General features: G+C 44.2%; 1 protein-coding gene across 5 annotated transcripts in view; it reads right to left on the bottom strand.

Moving 5' to 3' along the window:
- The window catches only part of LRP1 (LDL receptor related protein 1), a 314,902-nt gene that overhangs the window by 227,355 nt on the left and 66,530 nt on the right, over positions 1 to 21,017 (bottom strand). The gene's annotated exons all lie outside the window — the stretch shown is intronic.

Genomic DNA, 21,017 nt, shown 5'->3' with positions numbered 1-21,017 from the left:
TCACCAAGATACAAAATCTATCAAGTCAATGCATGAGAATTTCAAACTCAAACTTTGGATTGAACACTGACTTCAACCCCACAGTTGACAATGGAGGACAGGTAAACCAGCATTATGGTACTCTAGTGCTGGGACGGGTATCCTGTGCCCCTTTCATACAGTGTTGGACTCCAACTCCTATCGGTCCCAGCTAGCATGGCCAATTGTCAGGGATAATGAGAACTGTAGTCTAACAATATCTAGCTGGTTCCCCATCCCTGTTCTAATGTGTCCCAAACCTACCCATTCTGCCTTTCAGTTGACAATGGGCTTTTGTCCACCATTTAATAACCATGTAACTCTGAATTCACTTTACATATCAGCCTGATCACAAACACACAGAAATTGGAAGCATCCATCCTCGTGTAAATTATATGTCTATGAATGTAGACTATGAGCCAGGAAGTCCGCAGTTCATAACTTAATCACATACTCAATAGATGGCTATTATTTTTCTTATTAATTAATTAATTATATCCTGTTGTGTGTTTTTTTTATTGAGCCCTTCTCCCCAATGTACCACAGTGGGTCACAATGATTTAAAATACCACAACCACTATGCAAATCACTATTCATTCAGACTCAGCCCTGCCCCTGACACCTGGCAGTAGTATGAGCCTGCCTTACAGAACTGTGGTGAGACTTAGGACTCATCCACACTTCTGCTTGCCCTGCCACTTTCCCTTGGGGAAATCCGCTGGTCACCGCTGAACCAAAGCAAACTGATTTTTTTCTAGACTGACTTCACTCCAATTTCACACTAAACAGCCGGTTTTATCGGGCAAAGGCAAAACCACTCAGACCTGTGCCTAGAAAGAGGAGAAGCAGAAGTGTGGACGAGCCCTTACAGAGAAAATGGAAAGGAAGCACACTGGAACTTGAAATGTGTTATATAACAGCCTTGAAAAGATATTAGGTATTATTAAACTATTTCCTCCTCCCATCAACAAATAATAGGGTAATGTTATTTCTAAAGCAATAAACAAAGACCCAGAACAGATCCACACCACTGTGTCCTGGATCAAAGATGGCTAATCTGGTGCTTCCCAGATGTCACTGGTTTATAACTCCCATCACCCCTGACCATTTGGTGTACTAGCTGGAGATGATAGGAGTTGCCATCCAGTAACCTGTGGATGGCCACAGCTTCCGCATGCCTGGCTCTGGTGTCTTGTTACTGGGACAGGAAGGACTAACTTTACCAATGGCTTGCAGTGATGGGATTCCCAATGAGTGTGGGCACTATTAACCCACCCACCGATTCTCCCATGTCAAGGCTGCAGTCTCTGCCATTGCTGTCTGAGCATACAGGGGGCTAATCAGTTTCCCTCCTGACATAGCAACGTTAACGTGATCTGGGCCCCCAGCTTTGTTCGATTATACTCTCCAAGTGGTGACTTCTCCGTGGGATGAGGCACACGGAATAGCCTCTTCTGAAGTGGTGACTGCAAAGGGAAAATCTGATGTCATTATTTCTACATTGAACAGTTCCTCTGTACAAACACAGCATATGTTTGACTAAAGGGTGGCTTTCAGAAGGCTGCTCATCCCTTCCAAGCCTCCACATTTGGAAATCAGGTACACTTCTGTGGTGCGTTGTTGATATGGTGGTCTTTGGAGTTGAAAAACATATACGCTGTTTTCAAGGGAAGAGGTAAACAGTGGGCAAGCAACGAAAATAATGTTTCCACAGAATTCTTCCCCCTCCAATCTGGACTACTGAATGCTGACAAAACACCACATGAAGCTCTGTGAGGTTAAAACTCAAAGAATGTTCTCCGTGATTCAGCTGCCGTTATGGCCAGAAGAAGACTGAATGAGGAGTGATGTGCATTTAAATATGTAGCAGGCAGGTGTATTATTTTGCTTTTCCTTAACTAGCTATAGGGATGGAGATAGCTGGATTCTCATGGTGAAAGCAGAAGGCAGGAAGGTCAGGCACATCTCTTCATTCTCCCAACAAGACTGGAAAGGAGATCTGCCACCAGCACTAAGTGGGACTAGGAGCCTTAGAAGAAAGTGTGTCTAGTGGTGTCCATTTCAATTGAGGAGGGGATTAGTATTAGGAGTTTTAACCCTTCTCCTACCAAAGTCCAAATTAAAACTTATACCAGGAGGGAAGCTTAAATGGGCACAACTGGGAGCCTTCTCTCAATTTAAATAGGAAGTGGGCCAGATTTTATTGTTGGGACCACTCAGTGCAGGAAGGTTAACCTCTCCTTCCCACCCAATCCTGGTTAGATACACACAACACACCATAGTACTGTACATAATGTAGAACAGGGGTGGGGAACCTCCACTCCATGGTCCAAATAAGGCCCAGCAGGCTATTTTGGTCAAGCCACATCCACCTGCCAACCACACTGTTATGTGTGGGTCAGTAAAAAGGCAAGTGGGCTGGGCAGGGTCAAGCACCAGGCTTCTGAAACGCTAGTGACCACTAGGACTTCAAAGCACAGTGCAGGACTTTTTCCAAGAAATGAAAGAAAGGGCGAAGCAAAATAAGGTGGGAGCCGTCAGGCCCTACAACGTCCACACACAAGAGTAAGAGAAACCAGTGGGGTGTAGTGGTTAAAAGTGCCAGACATACCGGTATCTAGGGAGACCCAGACTCAAATCCTGCTGGCTGATCTTGAACCAATGACTCACTCTCAGCCTAAATAAAGTTGCTTCCTGCCCAGTGCAGCCAGCAACAAGGGCTGTAGCTACCTGGCTTAATATTTTGTTTGTGCCTCATTTTTGTCCCAATTTGACGACGGGGAATTAGTGCCTTCTCTGAATTCACCTGACTCAGCAGTATAAAAATAAAAGGACAAGTTGAACATATTTGCCAAAATTTAAAGATTGATTCATCATGCCAACTCCGATGCCAAGCAGGCATCTGTTGACAGATGTCTGTCCACATGGATTCTCTAAAAAGTGGGTTTAGCATACCATAAAAGCGATACCACATCCCAAGGAGACAGGTATCACTTTTCAAGTATACTAAACCTGCTTTACCCTGGGTTCAGATCTCTACTGCTAAACCTCAGACCAGTCTCTCTCTCTCTCTCTCTCTCTCTCTCTCTCTCTCTCTCTCTCTCTCTCTCAGCCCAACCTACCTCACAGGGTTGTTATGAAGATAAAATGGAAGGTGGGAGGAACATGTACACTGCCTTGAGCTCCTCAAAGGAAAGGCATGATATACGTAGTAAATAAACAGAAGCTAGCAAACAGTATACAGTACTTCCAATGTAGCACATGCTGAGGGCAAACAACAGCAGAGGTTGAGTCTACAGAAGCCTTTGGCTACTCACTGTTGGGGACAGAATGTTGGGCTAGATGGACCTTGGCATGGTCCAACAAATGCAGAGACTTATGACTAGAGCCTTACAGCTTCCTCTGTTGTTCATCCCCACCATCTGTGCTATGAATGTCTAACATAATATTAGACGCTATTATATTCAAAGGACAAATTATAACACGACTGCCTGCAGCCAGGGCAAAGTGGATCTTCTTATTTACAAGGATTAAATTGGGATAAGGGATGCAAGGGTACAGGGAAGGCAGAAGATACGCTACTGCAGAAATCATACAACTTGTTTTAGGGCATTTGTGATGCTGTTTGGTAGGCATTAATTCACACCACGTCTCCTGCTGCTAGAGTCTATTCTTCAAGGAGGACATTCTACATGATGCAGCTGTCATCTGCTAATTGCTGCCCATCTTCTATGCCTTGGAGCTTTGTCCTATCACACATGTGCAAAATAATGAAAGCCAATGAAAGCCAAAAAGTCAATGCTATTAGCGCCAACTGAGGGGCTGTGCTGCAGAAGAGCAATTAAACTGCAATCCAAGAAGTATCACAGCACCCAAGGAACAAATGAATTTGGAATAGGGCAAGGAGGTCTCCTGCTCTGCAGGCAACATGCTCCTGAAGCATCTGACCTAGAATTCTGAGGTGAAAGAAGTTGGCTGGAGGGGAATTCAACTCAGGGTGTTGCAATCAAAGGCACTGATTATTTCAGGCGGCTCTCCCTAACTAAATCTAGGAGACGGAGACCCAGCCACCTGGAACGAACAAACCCAGTGCTTCTACCTTAACTCATCCAAACTAGAACCATGCCCAACTGATTACAGTAGATCTCATTTCCTAAACCCCTAGGATTTGGGATGCATAAGAGTTCTGTGGCTCTCAAGTACTTCAGCTTCACCAGGCTGTAAGATGGACTGTAAAGCAGATTAAATCCCAACACAAACTACTCTTAAGTGGATAACCTAAGAGTCTGTAATGAAGGGGGGGGATCAGTGCCTACAGTGTACCCAGCAGCTGAAGATCAGCTCAAGAGAGTTATAGCGCTGCCAAAGCTCTAAGCTTATCTGTTATTATAATTGGATATTCCCGTTAAACTACCCCTATGGCTGACCCCTGGGACCTGCCACTCAGACACAAAAGGCAACCCACTACTCCTGGCCTGCCTTTCTCCACTCCTCCTCTTCCCTCCACTCCCCAATTAATCTCATCCTGACAAGCCTGTCAAAGCGCTTTTGGAGAAACCCTAGCCTCGTCCTGGATTTACAGGGCTTTTCACGGCAACGATATCCTCCAAGGCCTCAAAATTGACAGAGCGTGACCTCCCAGCTGAACAGCACCATGGGAACCAGCCTCCAGCAGCAACAGCAACAGCAGTGGCAACACACCCTCTGCCTCTGCCTCACACCTCTGGAAAGCGGCAGTTACTGGGGTTGCTCTTCACACTGGAACATGGAAAGCTACCTTTGCACCAGGTATATGGCCATCCAGCCTAGTTTTGTCTACTCTGACTGGCAGGGTCTCAGGCAGAGGTCTTTCAGGTCACCTTGCTATCTGGTGCTTTTTATTGAGCAGGGACTGAACATAGGGCCTCCTGCATGCCAAGGATGTGTTCTGTCACTGAACTATGCCTCCTCCCTCCCCACCCACTCAATTTCAATGGGAGGCACCTGAACTCTGAATGGATATCAAACTCACAAACAGAAAATGCAGTAAAAGGACCCACAGGTCGCCAGGCAAGACTTGGCCAATTGCCATCCAGCTCCAACAAGGCCACAAAACCATGAGCCCTCTTTCATGTGACAGAGAAAATGGTAGCAACCTACCCTCCACACACGGGAGGGTGCCAAATATGAGAATGTGACAGACACACATTCATGACAGATACACATTCTTTACATGAGAGCTTGTAAAGGACATAGGATGCAGCATTTCATCCCAAACAGAAAAGTCTGCACAGTACAAAACAAAAACACATGTTGCTGAGAAGGTAGCCCCAATTCTCAGAAGATGAGTTAGAATAGTTCCTACGTCCTCTCCACGCTGATTATGCAAAGGCAAGCATGCTTAAAGATCAGGCTAAAGCTCAGCCTAGCTAAATTATACTGAGGTCTGACATATGATCATGTCCTCCTGGGTTTCATGATACAGAGGAAGGAAAAGATGAGTGTAGTCCGACACACACTCTGGACTTTAAGAAGGCCAATTTTAAAAAGCTGAAGGAGCTACTGGGTGTGATCCTGTGGTCAGAAATACTCAAAGAGAAGGGAGTCCCAAGATGGATGAGAGATTCTAAAGGGAGAAATATTGAAGGCCCAAATGCAGACAATACCAACAAGAAAGAAAAGGGTGAGGCATCTCAGGAAACCAGTGTGGCTGCATAAGGAGCTTACAGGTGAGCTGAGAGTTAAGAAGGGCATGTATCAGAAATGGAAGAAAGGGGAAATCACAAAGGAGGAGTAGACACAAATAGCTAACAGTTGCAGGGGGGAGGTAAGGCTGGCTAAAGCTCAGAATGAGCTCAGGCTTGCAAGCAGGGGCGTAGCAAGCCTCTGTGCTGCCCGGGGCACGACGCACGTGGATCCCGCTGAAAGGGGGAAAGGGGGAAGCTTCCCCTTTTCCCCCTTTCCGCGGCTTTTTTCTGTGCGAGGGGCGGACCAATGAGGAGGGGGCGTCACGCTTGTCCCTGGCATGACGCCCCCTCCTCGCTGGCCCACCCCCCCACCAAAAAAAAGCAGCGGAAAAGGGGAAAAAGGGAAGCAGAGCAGGCGCCTGAACGCACCTGCTCTGCTTCCCTTTTCGTCCATCCCAGCGGTTTTTTTCAGCAGGGGGTGGGCCAGCGAGGAGGGGGCATCATGCCAGCAACAAGCGTGACGCCCCCTCCTCACTTGCCCACCCCCCGCCGAAAAAAACGCTGGGGGGGAGGGAAACAGAGCAGGCGCGTTCAAGCGCCTGCTTTGCCTCCCCCTTTCCCCCTTCCAGCGGCTTTTTTTCTGTGCGAGGGGCAGGACAGCAAGGAAGGGGTGTCATGCCAGTGACAAGCGTGACGACCCCTCCTCGCTGGCCCGCCCCTCGCGCCAAAAAATAGCCGCTGGAAGGGGGGAAAGGCGACATGCCCCCCTCACCTGGAACTATGGGGCGGGCCGCCCCCTTGCTACGCCCCTGCTTGCAAGAGATGTTAGAAATAATAATAAAGGCTTCTTCGGCTATGTCTGAAGTAAGAGAAGGAACAAGCTAGTGGTAGGGCTTCTGCACTGAGAAGATGGAGCAATGCTATTGGGTAACAGAGAGAAGGTGGAACTACTCAACACCTACTTTGCCACAAGGAAAGTGATGTCCAACCTGGTGATAACAGAACAAATGATGGGAGCTGCAGCCCATTATAGGAAAAGAGGTAGTAAGGGAACACCTAGCTACTTCAAAGGAATTCAAATCTCCAGGGCCTGATGAGCTGCATCCAAGGATACTAAAGGAGCTTGCAGGTGTCATCTCACAGCCTTTGTCTATGATCTTTGAGAATTCTTAGAGAACAGGTGAGGTCCCTGCAGACTGCAGGCGGGCAAATGTTGTCCCTATCTTCAAAAAATGGAAAAAAGAAGACCCAGGTAACGACCGGTGAATACCAGGAAAGGTCATAGGACAGATAATTCAACTGTCTGTGAGCACTTAGAAAAGGATGCTGTGATTACTAAGATCCAGCATGGGTTTATCAAAAATAAGTTGTGCCAGACCAATCTCTTTTTTCTTTTTTGATGGAATTAAAAGAATTGGTGGATCAGGGAAATGCTGTGGGTATTTCCCTGTGGGTATTCACTAAGGCTTTTGATATTCTCATGAGGAAGCTGGTAAAATATGGGTTGAACAAGGTTCAAGGTTAGGTGGCTGGTTTGTAGCTGGTTGACTGACCAAACCCAAAGAGTACTCACTAATGGTTCTTCGTCATTCTGGAAAAAAAGTGACAAGTGGGGTCACACTGGGTTCTGTCCTAGGCCAAATTTTGTTCAGCTGTTGTTCAAATTGATAATTTGCTCATGACACCAAGCTGGGAGGGGTAGCTAATGCCACAGAGGACAGATTCAGAATTCAAAATGAATTCAAAATGAATTCAAAATGACCTTAACAGATTGGAGAACTGAGTGCAAGCTAACAAAATGAATTTCAATAGGGACAAATGTAACGTTCTGCATTTAGGCCAGAAGAACTAGATGCACAAATATAAGATGGGGAAACACCTGGCTTACTAGCTGTACATGTGAAAAGGATCTAAGGGTCTTGGTGGACCACAAACTTATCATGAGTCAACAGTGTGATGATGCAGCAGCAAAAAAGGCTAATGCTATTCTAGGCTGCATCAACAGAAGTATAGTGTTCAGATCATGGGAAGTAATAGTACCACTCTATTCTACCTGGGTCAGACCACATCTGGAATACTGTGTTCAACTCTGGGCACCACAATTTAAGAAGGATGCTGACAAGCTGGAACATGTTCAGAGAAGGGCAACTAAGATGATCAGGGGTCTAGAAGCCAAGCCTTATGAGGAACAGTTGAAGGAGCTGGGTATGTTTAGCCTGGAAAAGAGGAGACTGAGAGTAGATATGATAGCCATCTTCAAATACAGTATCTCAAGGGCTGTCACATGGAAGAGGGAGCAAGCTTGTTTTCTCCTGCTCTGGAGGGTAGGACTTTAACCAATGGCTTCAAGCTCCAAGAAAGGAGATTCCAACTAAACATCAGCAAAAACTTTCTGACAGTAAGAGCTGTTCAACAGTGGATTGTGAAGTTGTGGACTCTCCTTCCTTGGAGGTTTTTAAGCAGAGGTTGGATGGCCATCTGTCATGGATGCTTTAGCTGAGATTCCTTCATTGAAGGGAGTTAGGCTAGATGGCCCTTGGGACCCTTCCAACTCTACAATTCTATATGCAAGACACAGGTCATTCTCAGGCTGCAGTGATTCTGCAGCCTCTAGCCTTCCCAGGGTCAATAAATTTGTTGCTGGTGCCTAAGGGTTTGAAATATTTACATATTTCTGTGGGGAGCCTTTGGGATCATTAAAAAAAAGTTAGACTAGCCCATAGGAATTTGAAACACACTCCCTCTCTGTTCATAACACCGTTTTGTGCATAGTTCCATCCCTAGTGGCTTTCATGGAAGATCCAGTCAAACACATTTACCTCTGCACAAAAATTATGCAGGGGCCTCTGTGAATAAAAAGTAACAGATTTTTAAAAGCACTCTTAGAATGAATGTGCCAAAGGTCCTGAGATGTCAAGATAGACATTAACAGAGGGATACGTTTTTTGTTTTGTTAAAAGAAGAAAGAAGAAAGCCAGTCCGTGATGAATCAAGTTTTTTTCTGCGGCTGCAGTGCTTTTTAAAGTTTAAGTTAAAGCAGATGTAGCAGCCAAAGCTGTTCTTTATGCAGAAGAGTTCTCAACTTAGGAAAGAAAGGGCCCTTCATACTGGGTATAAAGTCCAGTTCAGATTGCCAGGGAATTGTACAGCTGCAAGGCCTCCCATTTTCAAATGCTCCCCTCTTTAGCAGCCGGGATATTCAAGCGCCAACTTGCTAAAAATAAAAAGCAGGAAGCTATTCCGGCAGAAGAGAAAGGATCTCTCTCTCTCTCTCCTAAGTTTGCAAGCATGGCCAGTTTTTTTCACTGCTTTCAGGTCTCCAGTGTGAAAACTCAAAGAGCCTATTAGATAAGCCCCGGGGGTCTTCAGCTCTGTTCTTCCTTTTCTTCTCTAATACTTTATGTGCCAGAAGTTGAAATAGAACCTTAGCAGCTACCTTGGCTTCTGCAGCCTTGACACAAGCCATCCAAACATTGAACGAAGACAGGACTTTTGAGGGTACGTGGTCCAACGATTTGTCTGGTCTTGGATCGCAAATCCTTCATTTAAGCAAACAGCAACAAAAAAACACATTCCTGACCAACACGTTGGGTGAGATCACCCCAGAAATGTAGACCTGACGGGAACCGATGCAACCACAGCTGCCTGAGACTGCAGACCTTGAAAAAGCCCGACTGTGCTTGCCTAATAAATGTGTGCAGTTCTTTTCAGAGAAGCTCCTGTGAGTGTTTAGGTTCTGTGGCCCTCTCAGCATCCAGCCACAAAGCCATTTCTCAGACACCTACTGGGCGTGAAGTCTCTGAAGGGATGCAAACCAACCAAACCAAGTGAAACAGAACAGGATGTTTGTTACATGTTGGCAAATGGGGTATGAATGGGAAAGCACTGGAAAAACACCACCTCATGCCTTTGATTCAGTAGGTTTTAAGAGCCAGTTCAGACAACACGTTTGCCAGTTTACTTGAGTGAACAACTGCTTGCAGAAGTGGTCTGCTAGAGTTGGCCATACATAGGATTATGGCTCAAGGTACGCCATAAGGGTGATGTTTTTGTCCCTCGGTAGCTTTGTTGTTGTTTTTGTGAAAGCTAAAATCAGCCTGGGTAAGACCTGAGTTCGGACAGCACTAGGGCGAGCTGAGCGAATCCTTTTAATCCTTTTTATTTATTGAATTTATATACCGCCCTATACCCTCTGGTAGGTTTTTCCAGCTCAGACATATTCTCCCCATACCTTGCTGTTTTCACCCATGGGAGAAGAAATATAGAGATTCACACACAGGTGAAAAAGCAGTTGGGGGGTAAGGTAAAAGTAAAGGGACCCCTGGCCATTAGTTCCAGTCATGTCGGACTCTGGGGTTGCAGCGCTCATCTCACGTTACTGGCCGAGGGAGCCGGCGTACAGCTTCCGGGTCATGTGGCCAGCATGACAAAGCCGCTTCTGGTGAACCAGAGCAGCGCACAGAAACGCCGTTTTTACCTTCCCGCTGGGGCGGTACCTATTTATCTACTTGCACTCTGACGTGCTTTCGAACTGCTAGGTGGGCAGGAGCTGGGACCGAGCAACGGGAGCTCACCCCACCGCAGGGATTTGAACCGCCGACCGTCTGATCAGCAAGCTCTAGGCTCTGTGGTTTAACCCACAACACCACCCGCATCCCACTTGGGGGGTACGTTTGCCTAAAAATATAAGGATTAAACAGCCTCTCTGCCCCACTCTTTCTCCATCCCAATTCATATATTACTGGTGTGGCTCTTACCAAACAAACCAACAAACAAACATGGAACTCAGCTGCAATGTGCAGTTTGAGCTACAGATTTTCCTGTTAACAAAACAAGAGTTGAGTGTCCGATGCTACTCTGCTCACACTTGTAGACTACTCAATAAGTAAAGGCTTGCATGAGTAAGCCATCTGGATAGCTAGCTATATATTCCTATTCTCACCCCCATTAGATGAACTGGGCACACTAGATCACTTCTCTTTTTATCTTACTTTCTTTTTATCTTCTGTCATAACTATTTTAATCACAAAGCCTGTCAAGGGGAGCCTTCATCAAATTCGGAAGTCTCAGGACTGAACTGCATGGCTGCACCAGGGAGATTCATGTACGCTATTCTGAGCCATTTTTCTTCCAGAGTTACAGATTGTTCAGGTCCAAACATGACCTTAAGATCATTGGGTCTCAACAGATGCAACAGATTCAATGGCTTCCCACCACTCACCCTCTAATAATCCACTGAACAGCCCTACTGTATATCCTGAAATGCTTTTTTTTTAATACTTGAATTAGTGAGCTAGAGATTAGATGGATAGAAATAAGAGGCAGGGTCTTTTCTGTATCAATAAAACTCTCTCCCTGGAGACTATCCTTGTTACCAAATTGTTTTATTTGATTAAGCATTTCAGGAAGGAGGAATATAAGGAGGTTTTTTAAAAAGGATCTGACTCTGCTGCTGTTTTATCCTCCATTTTAAGTCTTTGTTATATTTTCTATTATTTGCATTTATTTTGCTAGCTAACCTTGTTATGTTCTTGGTAGAAAAGGAAGGCAGGACATACATATTTTCAATAAGCAAAGCTGGGAAAGAGCTGTATACTGCTATCAGGAACATCCAGTGGCAGCAGAGATCACAGCCTCCAAGGGACACTAGCTGCAGAATATTACTCTTCCTGCTTGATATTTAGAAATGTATGATGAACTGATTTAAATAAGATTGCTTAAAAGTTGCAGTCATACCATGTCAGTGGTTTTTAGCAGTCATGCTTACTTTATTCTGCACTGTGTAATTATATAAATTGGTAATAATTTATTTCTAATGATTAGATATGTTTATTCATTTCTCTTTTTTAAAGTTATCTCTGAAGGTGAACATCTGCTGATTTCAAACTACATTAGGGATTTGATTTGGCTCTGTTTTACTTTGACCTCCATGCCACTACCAGTCCGCATCTCATTACAACCATAGGGCCAAACAATGAATAAGCTTTAGCCTGGCTGTGCCTTCATATACTTCTTACACCAAAAATGGTGCTGGTGTTTCCAAGTGCTGCTGAGAAGCAGAAAAGCCTGTGGAAAAGTAACCAGAATCTGCAGAAATAAAGGAATCTGCCTTATACTAAGTCAGGCCACTGGCCCATCTAGCTCAGTATTGTATACACTGACTAGCAGCAGTTCTCTGGGGTTTCAGACAGGGGACTTTCCCACCTCTACCTGGAGATATCAGGAACTGAACCTAGAACCTTTTGCATGCAAAGCTGGTGCTCTCCACTGAGCTATTTGCAGTGTTGGTGCTACTAGTACTACCAAGATCCACAGCTACATAACATTTTTCTCTCATGAATGATCTGGAGTGTCAGATGTTGCACCACTGTGAGAGCTTAGCAAGTCTTGACCTGTGTAAGAGACAACTGGGAGAACCTTGCAAGAGTAGCACACTAATACTTTTAAAATTAGATGCTTTCCATGGTAGTCTGTGTTCATAAAGGAGCATGCAGAACTCCTCACCATGGAGGCTGGATAATTTTCTCCACGTTGCTCTAGGTGTGCACTGATCCTGTGACACACCATAATAAGTATAACAAATGTAGGAGCAACGTAAGAAGAGCCTTGCTGAATTAGGTCAAAGTCCCATCTAGTCCAGCATCCCATTCTCACAGTGGCCAACCAGCTATCTATGGGAAGCCTGCCAGCAGGACCTGAGTGCAACAACCCCACTTGAGATTCCCAGCAGTGGGTATTCAGAGGCATGCTGCCTCTGACAGTGGAAGTAGGACTAGCAGCCACTGACAGTCCTAAATTCCATGAATCTGTCTAATCCTCTCTGAAAGCCATCCAAACTGGTGGTCATCACTACATCTCCTGAAAGTGAATTCTATAGCTATGTGCTAAATACCAAATGAATAAGTTCTGTACCTTCCTTTGCCCGTCCTGAATCTTCCAACATTCAGCCCCATTGGATGACCCTAACTCATATTATTACTAGAGATGGCAGAGAAAACCTTCCTATCTCCACACCAGTGCATTTACCCAATATACCCTAGGATTGCTTCAAGGCTACGCTGCAATTCAGACCCGTGAGGCCATGCCCAAAGGGGGCTGAGGAATCTGAGATAGTCATTCTGCTATCCACCTCATTCAAGCACACAGAAGAGCCCCGAGTATAAACATGCTTTTAAATTTATTTATTTATTTTTAAAGACTTAATTTCCTGCCTTAAGCATATACAGCAACACTTGAATTTTTAAATGGGCACCATAAGGGGGATGAATAGTCTCACCTCCAGCAGACAGTTAACTGCTTTAAACTAAGGCATTATGCCATAATAAGAAATTATGGAAATAAGTGTTTACATGTTCAGAGCTCACCCTGCTGAGATATAAAGGCCCTAAACAGCACATCAGGTGCTGATCTGCAATGTAATAGAATCCAGACCAGAATGGAGTTTCTGCAGGATCAAACCCAGTAAGCAGTAACCCAGCTATGATTCCCTCATCCTTGCTTTCCCTTATCCCAATCTGTCCTTTCCAAGCTCTACCTCTCTAACTTCTGTCAGAGAAGGCAAATGGTTTGGCCCTGACTTTAGCAAAGGAAGCAGCACTGGCAATAAACATGGATAGGAGTGAGGCTGATGTGTAAAGCAGATGTTCCTAACAGCACAACAAAACATAGCATCTTTTCCCAGATCGTGCCCTCCCATACTATCCTCACGGGCAAACCACAGCAAAGAGATTTCCATTCTAGTCTACCGCTGCTAGTCTTTCCCCACCTCCTTGCAACTGCCAGGCAACTAGCACTAGGCAGACAGGCTGGTCAGGCCTTGTAGGGGAGTATCCCTGGAAGTGTCAAAGCCAAACAAGAAGCGTCACCTCCCTACTGTCACTATTTTGCAGGAGGGATTCCAGCACATACCTGAAATGCAGGTTTGTGCAATTGAAGTGAATTACAGCACTCTGTCACCCTAGCAAATCCACCTTTCTCAAAAACCAAACAAACTTCTTGTGGTTTGGAAAGTGAGGGGGGAAAGTGTGGGATGAAATAATGATTAAAGGGAGAACATTTACATAAGAATAGCCATGGTGGATCAGGCCAATGGTCAATCTATTCCAGCATCCTGTTTGCACAGTGGCACCCAGGTGTCCCCATGGGAAGCCCACAAGTAAATCCCTTGCAAGAAAATAAGAATGAATGCTTACTGTTGTATAGGCCTAACCATTCTGTAAAGAAACCAGAATGAGTGCTCAATAAAGAGCATGCAGAGGGCAATGGTTGTTCTACTCAGAGAAGACTCATTGAAATGAATGACCATGACTAACTAAGGCCCATTCATTTCAGTGAGTCTACTCTGACTAAAACATAGTTGGATACAACCCAGTCTCTAGCCAACGTGAAAGCTTTGTGCATGCAAATCAGGGTGAGTGCCCAACAGAGAGGTTGCCTGGGGAAGCCCAAGCCCACAAGTCACGCCACTAAGGAACAAAAAGATCACCCTATCTCCACCACACATGCCAGGCATAAAGGGATGCCCCTGCCAGAGGGCGGGGAAACTGCTTCTGCAAAGGAAACAGCACTGGCAATAAATATGGAATGGAATGAGGTTGATTTGCAAAACAGATGTTCCTTGAGGAGAAATAAATAAATCCATATGGCATTAATTATGGAGGCCCGCCCGCCCCCCCAGCTTTCTTGTTATGCGAGTTCATATGACCTGTAAAACAGAAAAAGGCTCCAGAAATGCTTAACTGAAATACTTTAGGACCAGATATTCTACCAACGTCAGCCAAAGTTCCCAGAAATCCATGAAAGCTACATCATTCTAAGAGTGATTCTACTGTCTGAATTCTGCAGGAAATGACAAATGTTTTAGTTATCAGGGATGGGGCCATCAATGGGTTTTTGCGAAGACTAGCAAGGGTCTGGAATAGTATTTCAAAGTCCTAAGCCAAGCATCAACAATTTTAGCAGCCAGCATCTAATTTTTGGACACCAATCCTTCCCAGAGCTGAAATATTTTGAATTCTTCAGTTGCCAGACTTCTTGCACTTTTTCCAGCCCATCCTAAACCTCTGATAGCTGAAAGTAAACAGCAGGGGCGCCATTTCTCAAAAATCCTATGTTTTGACATTCACACTCTGCTAACTTTGGGCTGCATGTTGCATTCCATAACACACATACACATATTGCTTACAACAAAGAGAAGGAATGGAATAATTTATGTTAACACACCTCCCAGACCTTATGTACATGTGCTTGTTTGTGCAAGGTGGAGTACTGCACAGAGAGAAATAACTATACTGCTGAACAGGCAAATCCACAGGCTGATTGGACCTATTATGACCAGTCCCATATTCCAAGAATATAATCCATCCCTTGCTATAATTGCCTCCAAGAACACCTATGTGATACCCCCTTATTTCTTTGAAATGTTTCCTCAAAGCCCATGAAGCCATGGCACTACACTCTAGTTCCCAATTAATACACAATTCTCTAATCAGAAGCAATTCCCATTGAGTTTAACGGGGTTTATTCCCAGTCAGGTGTGCATGTGACGGCTAACTAAGACTGAAACTAACCCTAATTACCCCATTGCCTTCGCTTCTCTCCTCTTCCTTGGTTGTTTCCTTTATATTAAAGTTGGGATTTGTGGAAGTTCCTCGAGGCAGGGACTTGTCCTCTTGTACTCTGTAAGACCACTCTGCCCACTGATCACACTATACGAATCCACAACAACAATTAATTTTTTTCAGGTTCGCAATGTATTCTGGAATCCTTGTTCTATCAAGCATCACTCCTTTTCTGAACATATGCACATAAGGCACAAATACAGGATGGGTGACACCTGGCTTGAGAGCAGTACATGTGAGAAGGATCTAGGAGTCTTGGTAGACCATAAACTTGACATGAGTCAACAGTGTGATGCAGCAGCTAAAAAAGCCAATGCAATTCTGGGCTGCATCAATAGGAGTATAGCATCTAGATCAAGGGAAGTAATAGTACCACTGTATTCCGCTCTGGTCAGACCTCACCTGGAATACTGTGTCCAGTTCTGGACACCACAGTTCAAGAAGGATACTGACAAGCTGGAACGTATCCAGAGGAGGGCAACCAAAATGGTCAAAGGCCTGGAAACGATGCCTTATGAGGAACAGCTTAGGGAGCTGGGGATGTTTAGCCTGGAGAAGAGAAGGTTAAGGGGTGATATAATGATAGCCATGTTCAAATATATCAAAGGATGTCATATAGAGGAGGGTGAAAGGTTGTTTTCTGCTGCTCCAGAGAAGCGGACACGGGGCAATGGATTCAAACTACAAGAAAGAAGATTCCAGCTAAACATTAGGAAGAACTTCCTGACAGTAAGAGCTGTTGGACAGTGGAATTTGCTGCCAAGGAGTGTGGTGGAGTCTCCTTCTTTGGAGGTCTTTAAGCAGAGGCTTGACAGCCATCTGTCAGGAATGCTTTGATGGTGTTTCCTGCTTGGCAGGGGGTTGGACTGGATGGCCCTTGGGGGTCTCTTCCAACTCTATGATTCTATGATTATTATCAGCCCTTTAGCTTTCTTATATTACAATACTGAACTATATGTAGAAAGAGGTTCAAATGAGACCACACTAAATCAGTTCAGCAGTATTCATCATGTTACACAGCACAGGGCATTGCCTGGGCCTTTCCATTCAGGCTTGTCAAGGCTGCATGATAAAAAAAAAAATCATTGCACAGGACATGGCATAGATCAGAATAGTAATAGGGAACGTGTGCTGCACTGAAGAGGCACGCAAATGCCTGAAATGTCACGTATTTAAAAAGACAGAAAAGAGCACTAAGGCAACCTACATCTGCAGATATTCTGCTGTTTTCTGTTCCTTAAAAAAACTGGATTGTCTGCTTGTAAAATAAGTAGTAGTAGTATTGGGAACAAAAAAGAACCACCCTGTGATCTTTTGATCGGGGTGGTACATACATTACACACACATTGTGGACTCTCCTTTCTTGGAGGTTTTTAAGCAGATGTTGGATGCCAATAGTTCATGGATGCTTTAGCTGAGATTCCTGTATTGCAGGAGGTTGAACTAGATGGCCCTTCGGGTCTCTTCCAACTCTAAGATTCTAGAATTATGTGATTCTATGATATTTATTTTATTTATTATCTCATAAAAGATTCTGCTTCCACATGGGTGTTTATTGTGGGATCAGTGCTTCATGCCTGCAAGTTTATCACAGTTTCCATACAACATGGTTGCCCTCAAAATCCCAGCCTGAATTTTCTCCCTCCCATTTAAATACTAATTATCCTTTTTTTGGGGGGGGGGAGGTAATTTATCGGGGGAAACCCTGTTGTAAATGGGTTGTTTGTGATATCTAAGCAACTCATTTACAACATTAAGTCCCCTCCCCCATCACCCAAAGTTAGTGAACGAAGAGTCCCACAGTGAACCTACAGTACAGAAACACCCTTGATATTTCTGCTGACGATAACATGGACTTTATTTAACAAAAGAAGAGTTACTGTAAGTAGGTATGGAAAGCAAATTAATCCCATCACGAGGCTGGGAAGTTCTAACTTCCATGCCAGTTGGAGAGGTCTGCTCTAGGAATCTGGCACCTTCCAAGAAATCTGTAGATTTAATGCCTTCCTAACTGAAATAACACAATGAGATATTAATCTCCACAGTAATCTGCCTACCCACTCTGTTCTCCCGCTTCTCATGATTTGTATCATCCATATTCAACCAGAGCCCTCCTTCCATCCTCGTGACAAATACTGCAAAGCAGGCTAGGCTGCAGGGCAACAGCTTGCCAGGGCCACTTTAATGAACCTTAGTGTCAAATGAGGATTGGAACCTGAGCACCAAAACAGACAGGATTCAGTCACATGGACAACTTTCCCCAGAATGTATTGCTATTTTAAAAACTGAGAGCAGCTTAACGAGACAGTGAGTTTAGGCAGAGAAAGCTGGGGTGGGAGGCAGTTTTTTCAGTTAAAAAAAATACTGGGGGAAACATGCCATGTTTGCCATGCTATGCCTAGTTTGGTTCTGGAGGTCCACATGCAAAGCCCAGCATACCAGGCACTGCATGATACTGGGGAAATGTTGCTGCAGTCCCAAAAGTCTAGGCAATCTGTATTTTGGATGTTAAAAGGGGAGAAAGCTCCAAACTATGGTGGAGTGGGGAGTGAGGGCCCACAAAAGAACTATTGGAAGGAAATATTAATAGGTATCACTGGGGAAAATGCTAAACAGCTCGATTTAAGACACCTGTACACTTCTGAATTATTTGGCCTTTCTAATAATTGTATTGATGCCTTTCAAGAAACTGGCTGAGATGCACATCTAACTGGAGTGTGACTGAACTACTAAGGGAAAACAACATTATTTCAATCACGTCTCTCTGGTATGTATGCCAGAAAGATGCAGAGGCAGTTTGATGGACTCTAAGCATGGATGAAATCAGAGAGATTGGATTTCTCTATTTATTTTTTCAAATCCACTTTTAATAGCTTTTAAATACCCTTGGATTTAAGCCTCTTGAACTTCAGATGCAGTGCCTAACCACCATTCTGTTGTGCCTCTAGATAACATAAGCTTCTTTTAGTGTTGTATAAGGAAATGATATCTGCCCATAGAAAACTAACATGCTAAGAAGGTTAGGATAGAATACTTCCCTCTGAAATGCTAGCTTTCTGCAGGAAGAGAGTCTTGATAAGAGGGAATAACCACTCCCTGCTTTCATTCTGAAGAGATATAGTCAAAAAGAGCCCTTCCATGTAACACTACCAAACACTTAGCATGGATCTCAGTCCATATTTGGTGTTTGCAGAAATTATGAATCCATGGAATCACCTGGCTTACCTTTGGTCACACAAACTGCAGTAAGAAACATACTGTACAAATAAACAAGGGTTCTCTGAGCTAGGGTCTTAAGGTTTCCCATTTTGAAGTAGACAAATACCCTTTGACTTCACATTGAAGTCAAAGAAGTAAGAGATATGCTGGAGAGAGGCTGACTGTAAAAATCTGGTTCTCAATTGGTTGCTAAAGCAACAGAAGAAGAGCTTTGGTGAATGTGGCCAGTGGCCCATCTACAGTGGTACCCCGGGTTGTGTACGTAATTGGTTCCGGGTTACAGTTTGTAACCCGAAAAGTATGCAACCCGAACAAGTGCGCGAAAAGCCCGGAAGTAGCGGTTTGCGCATGTGTGAACGTGTTTGCACATGCACAAAATGCGCAGAACGCTTTTGCGCAGCCGCGCATTGTGCGCGCTCCGGGTTGCGCTTCTGGGTTACCGGAGTTCGTAACCAGAAAAGTACGTAACCCAGAGTGTACGTAACCCGAGGTGCAACTGTATATTCTCTGGGGCCAACCAGATGCCCATGGGAAGCCTGCGAGCAGGACGTGAGTGCAACAGCACTCTCTCCACTTGTTATTCCCAGCACTCAAAGGCACATTGCCTCCAACATGGGTAGAACATAGCCTTATCCTTCATTAATTTGTTCAATCCAATTTGTTCAATCCACATTGGTGGCTGTCATTACAGTTTATACATCATGGGCTGACCACAAGGCAGTATATCATTCATTCATTCATTCATTTACTATTTATTAAATTTATTTACTGCCTTTCATCACAAAATCTCAGGGCAGTTCACAGACCATCTACATCATACTCATCAGCCACGAGCAAATTTCTTAAGATGTCACCCTTACTGCCATTTGGGAGAGTATAAAGGATGAAGATACAAATGAAGCTTCTTCAAGAATGCTAGTGAAGAAGCAAGAAGCCCTAGGAATAAGGAAACTAAAGACTGCTTAGAAAGGATGTAGGCTTTGCATTAGAATTACAGAAGGAAGGAACCAAACTGAATTCTTGTTTTTTAATGACAAAATGTATCCAATACTCAGACAGAGCTTAGATTAGGACTTTGTTTTGACAGTGTTTATTTCAAAAGAAAAACAAAACAAAACAAAATGATGGCTTTATATGAAATGGAGCTAGGAAAAAGACAACCTTGGGTCATTTAGCTAGATTTTCTCTGCAGTCTGAAATTTTTTTCCCTGGCTTAAAAAAAATGTTTTCCTGCTATGTGCTTGAAAAGCAAATGTGGAAAGATCAAACAAACAAGAAATATACAGGCTTCAGACAAAGAAATTCAGAAATGGGAAGAAAACTTTTAAAATGTGGTGATAAAAAGGCTACACTTTCGAGGTGGGGGGGAGCAGCCTCACTCCGATCTGGTTTTCTGGGTTCATGAATGACATTTCTGTTAACTACTGAGCTTTAGATCCAGTTGCAAAAGCCACAGGCATTTGCTGTTCATAATTTATTTCAGTTTGGGGAGGAGGTGGGGAGGAAGCAGTGGATTCACTTACAATGTAAATATTTACTTTAAACATGCATAGCTTCTCCATCCCCGCCCACCCTTACAACCAGCCACCACACCCATCAGCAACCTTTCAAGTCATTCTAGTGCTTGTAATCTAAACCGCCACAAGGATCACCATATAACTTGCCAAAACATTGGGAACAAGAAACCACATTGCTTCTGTTTCTTAATATTTCATTCCTTTAAAGCAAAGTAAAAAAATATGTATGATTGCAGAGGAACAAAGGTCATTTGCTCATCCAAGTCAGAAAAAAAGCTATTAGGAGGCAAAGTAAGACAACTCCCTGCTTTTATATTATTATTTTTTAAATCCTGATGAGTTTGGGAAGTTTAAAGTGTCACATGAAATCATTTTGACTTTTAGTTACAAAATTCTGTGACACTTTATATGCCTACAGATCCAACTATGGAGTGCAATTTATTTGCTTAACGAGACAGGCACATCATCACCAATAAAAAGCAGATATCCAAACAGCTGGATGTATGAGTTGTGGTGCATCTAGGCAGAGAAGCTGGACTCTTAATTTGGCCTCTTCCACCACCACCCATCCTCTACACAGAGTGAGTATCTAGGTACACAAGAAGCTGCCTTATACTGATCAGGCGACACAGCATTGCCTACCTACACACTACACTGGCGGCAGCCACTCTCCACCCATCCCTACCTGAAGATTCAAGGGGCTGAAGCTTTCTAGGGCCTTTAACATGCACAGAATGTGCTCTACCACTTAGTTATGCCCTGAAATCTAGAACGTGTTCCTGGGTGGCACCTATTCCCTTGCCCTTCATCATGAACTGCCAACATGATTGTCAAGTAGGATTAGGTGACTGGTCTCTTTTCCCCATGTACAATGGTTCTGTTAAGTATCTGCCATCTTCAGCCACTTACACAACGGTGGCTATTCTGTCAGGGTGTTTTGGCCATATGTGTGGTTGGTGGGTGGGTGTAACCACCCA

Source organism: Lacerta agilis, chromosome 2 (assembly GCF_009819535.1).
Source record: "Lacerta agilis isolate rLacAgi1 chromosome 2, rLacAgi1.pri, whole genome shotgun sequence".
Lineage (NCBI taxonomy): Eukaryota > Metazoa > Chordata > Lepidosauria > Squamata > Lacertidae > Lacerta > Lacerta agilis.
Note: the sequence above shows the minus strand (reverse complement) of the source record. Positions and strands in the feature narration are given on the sequence as shown.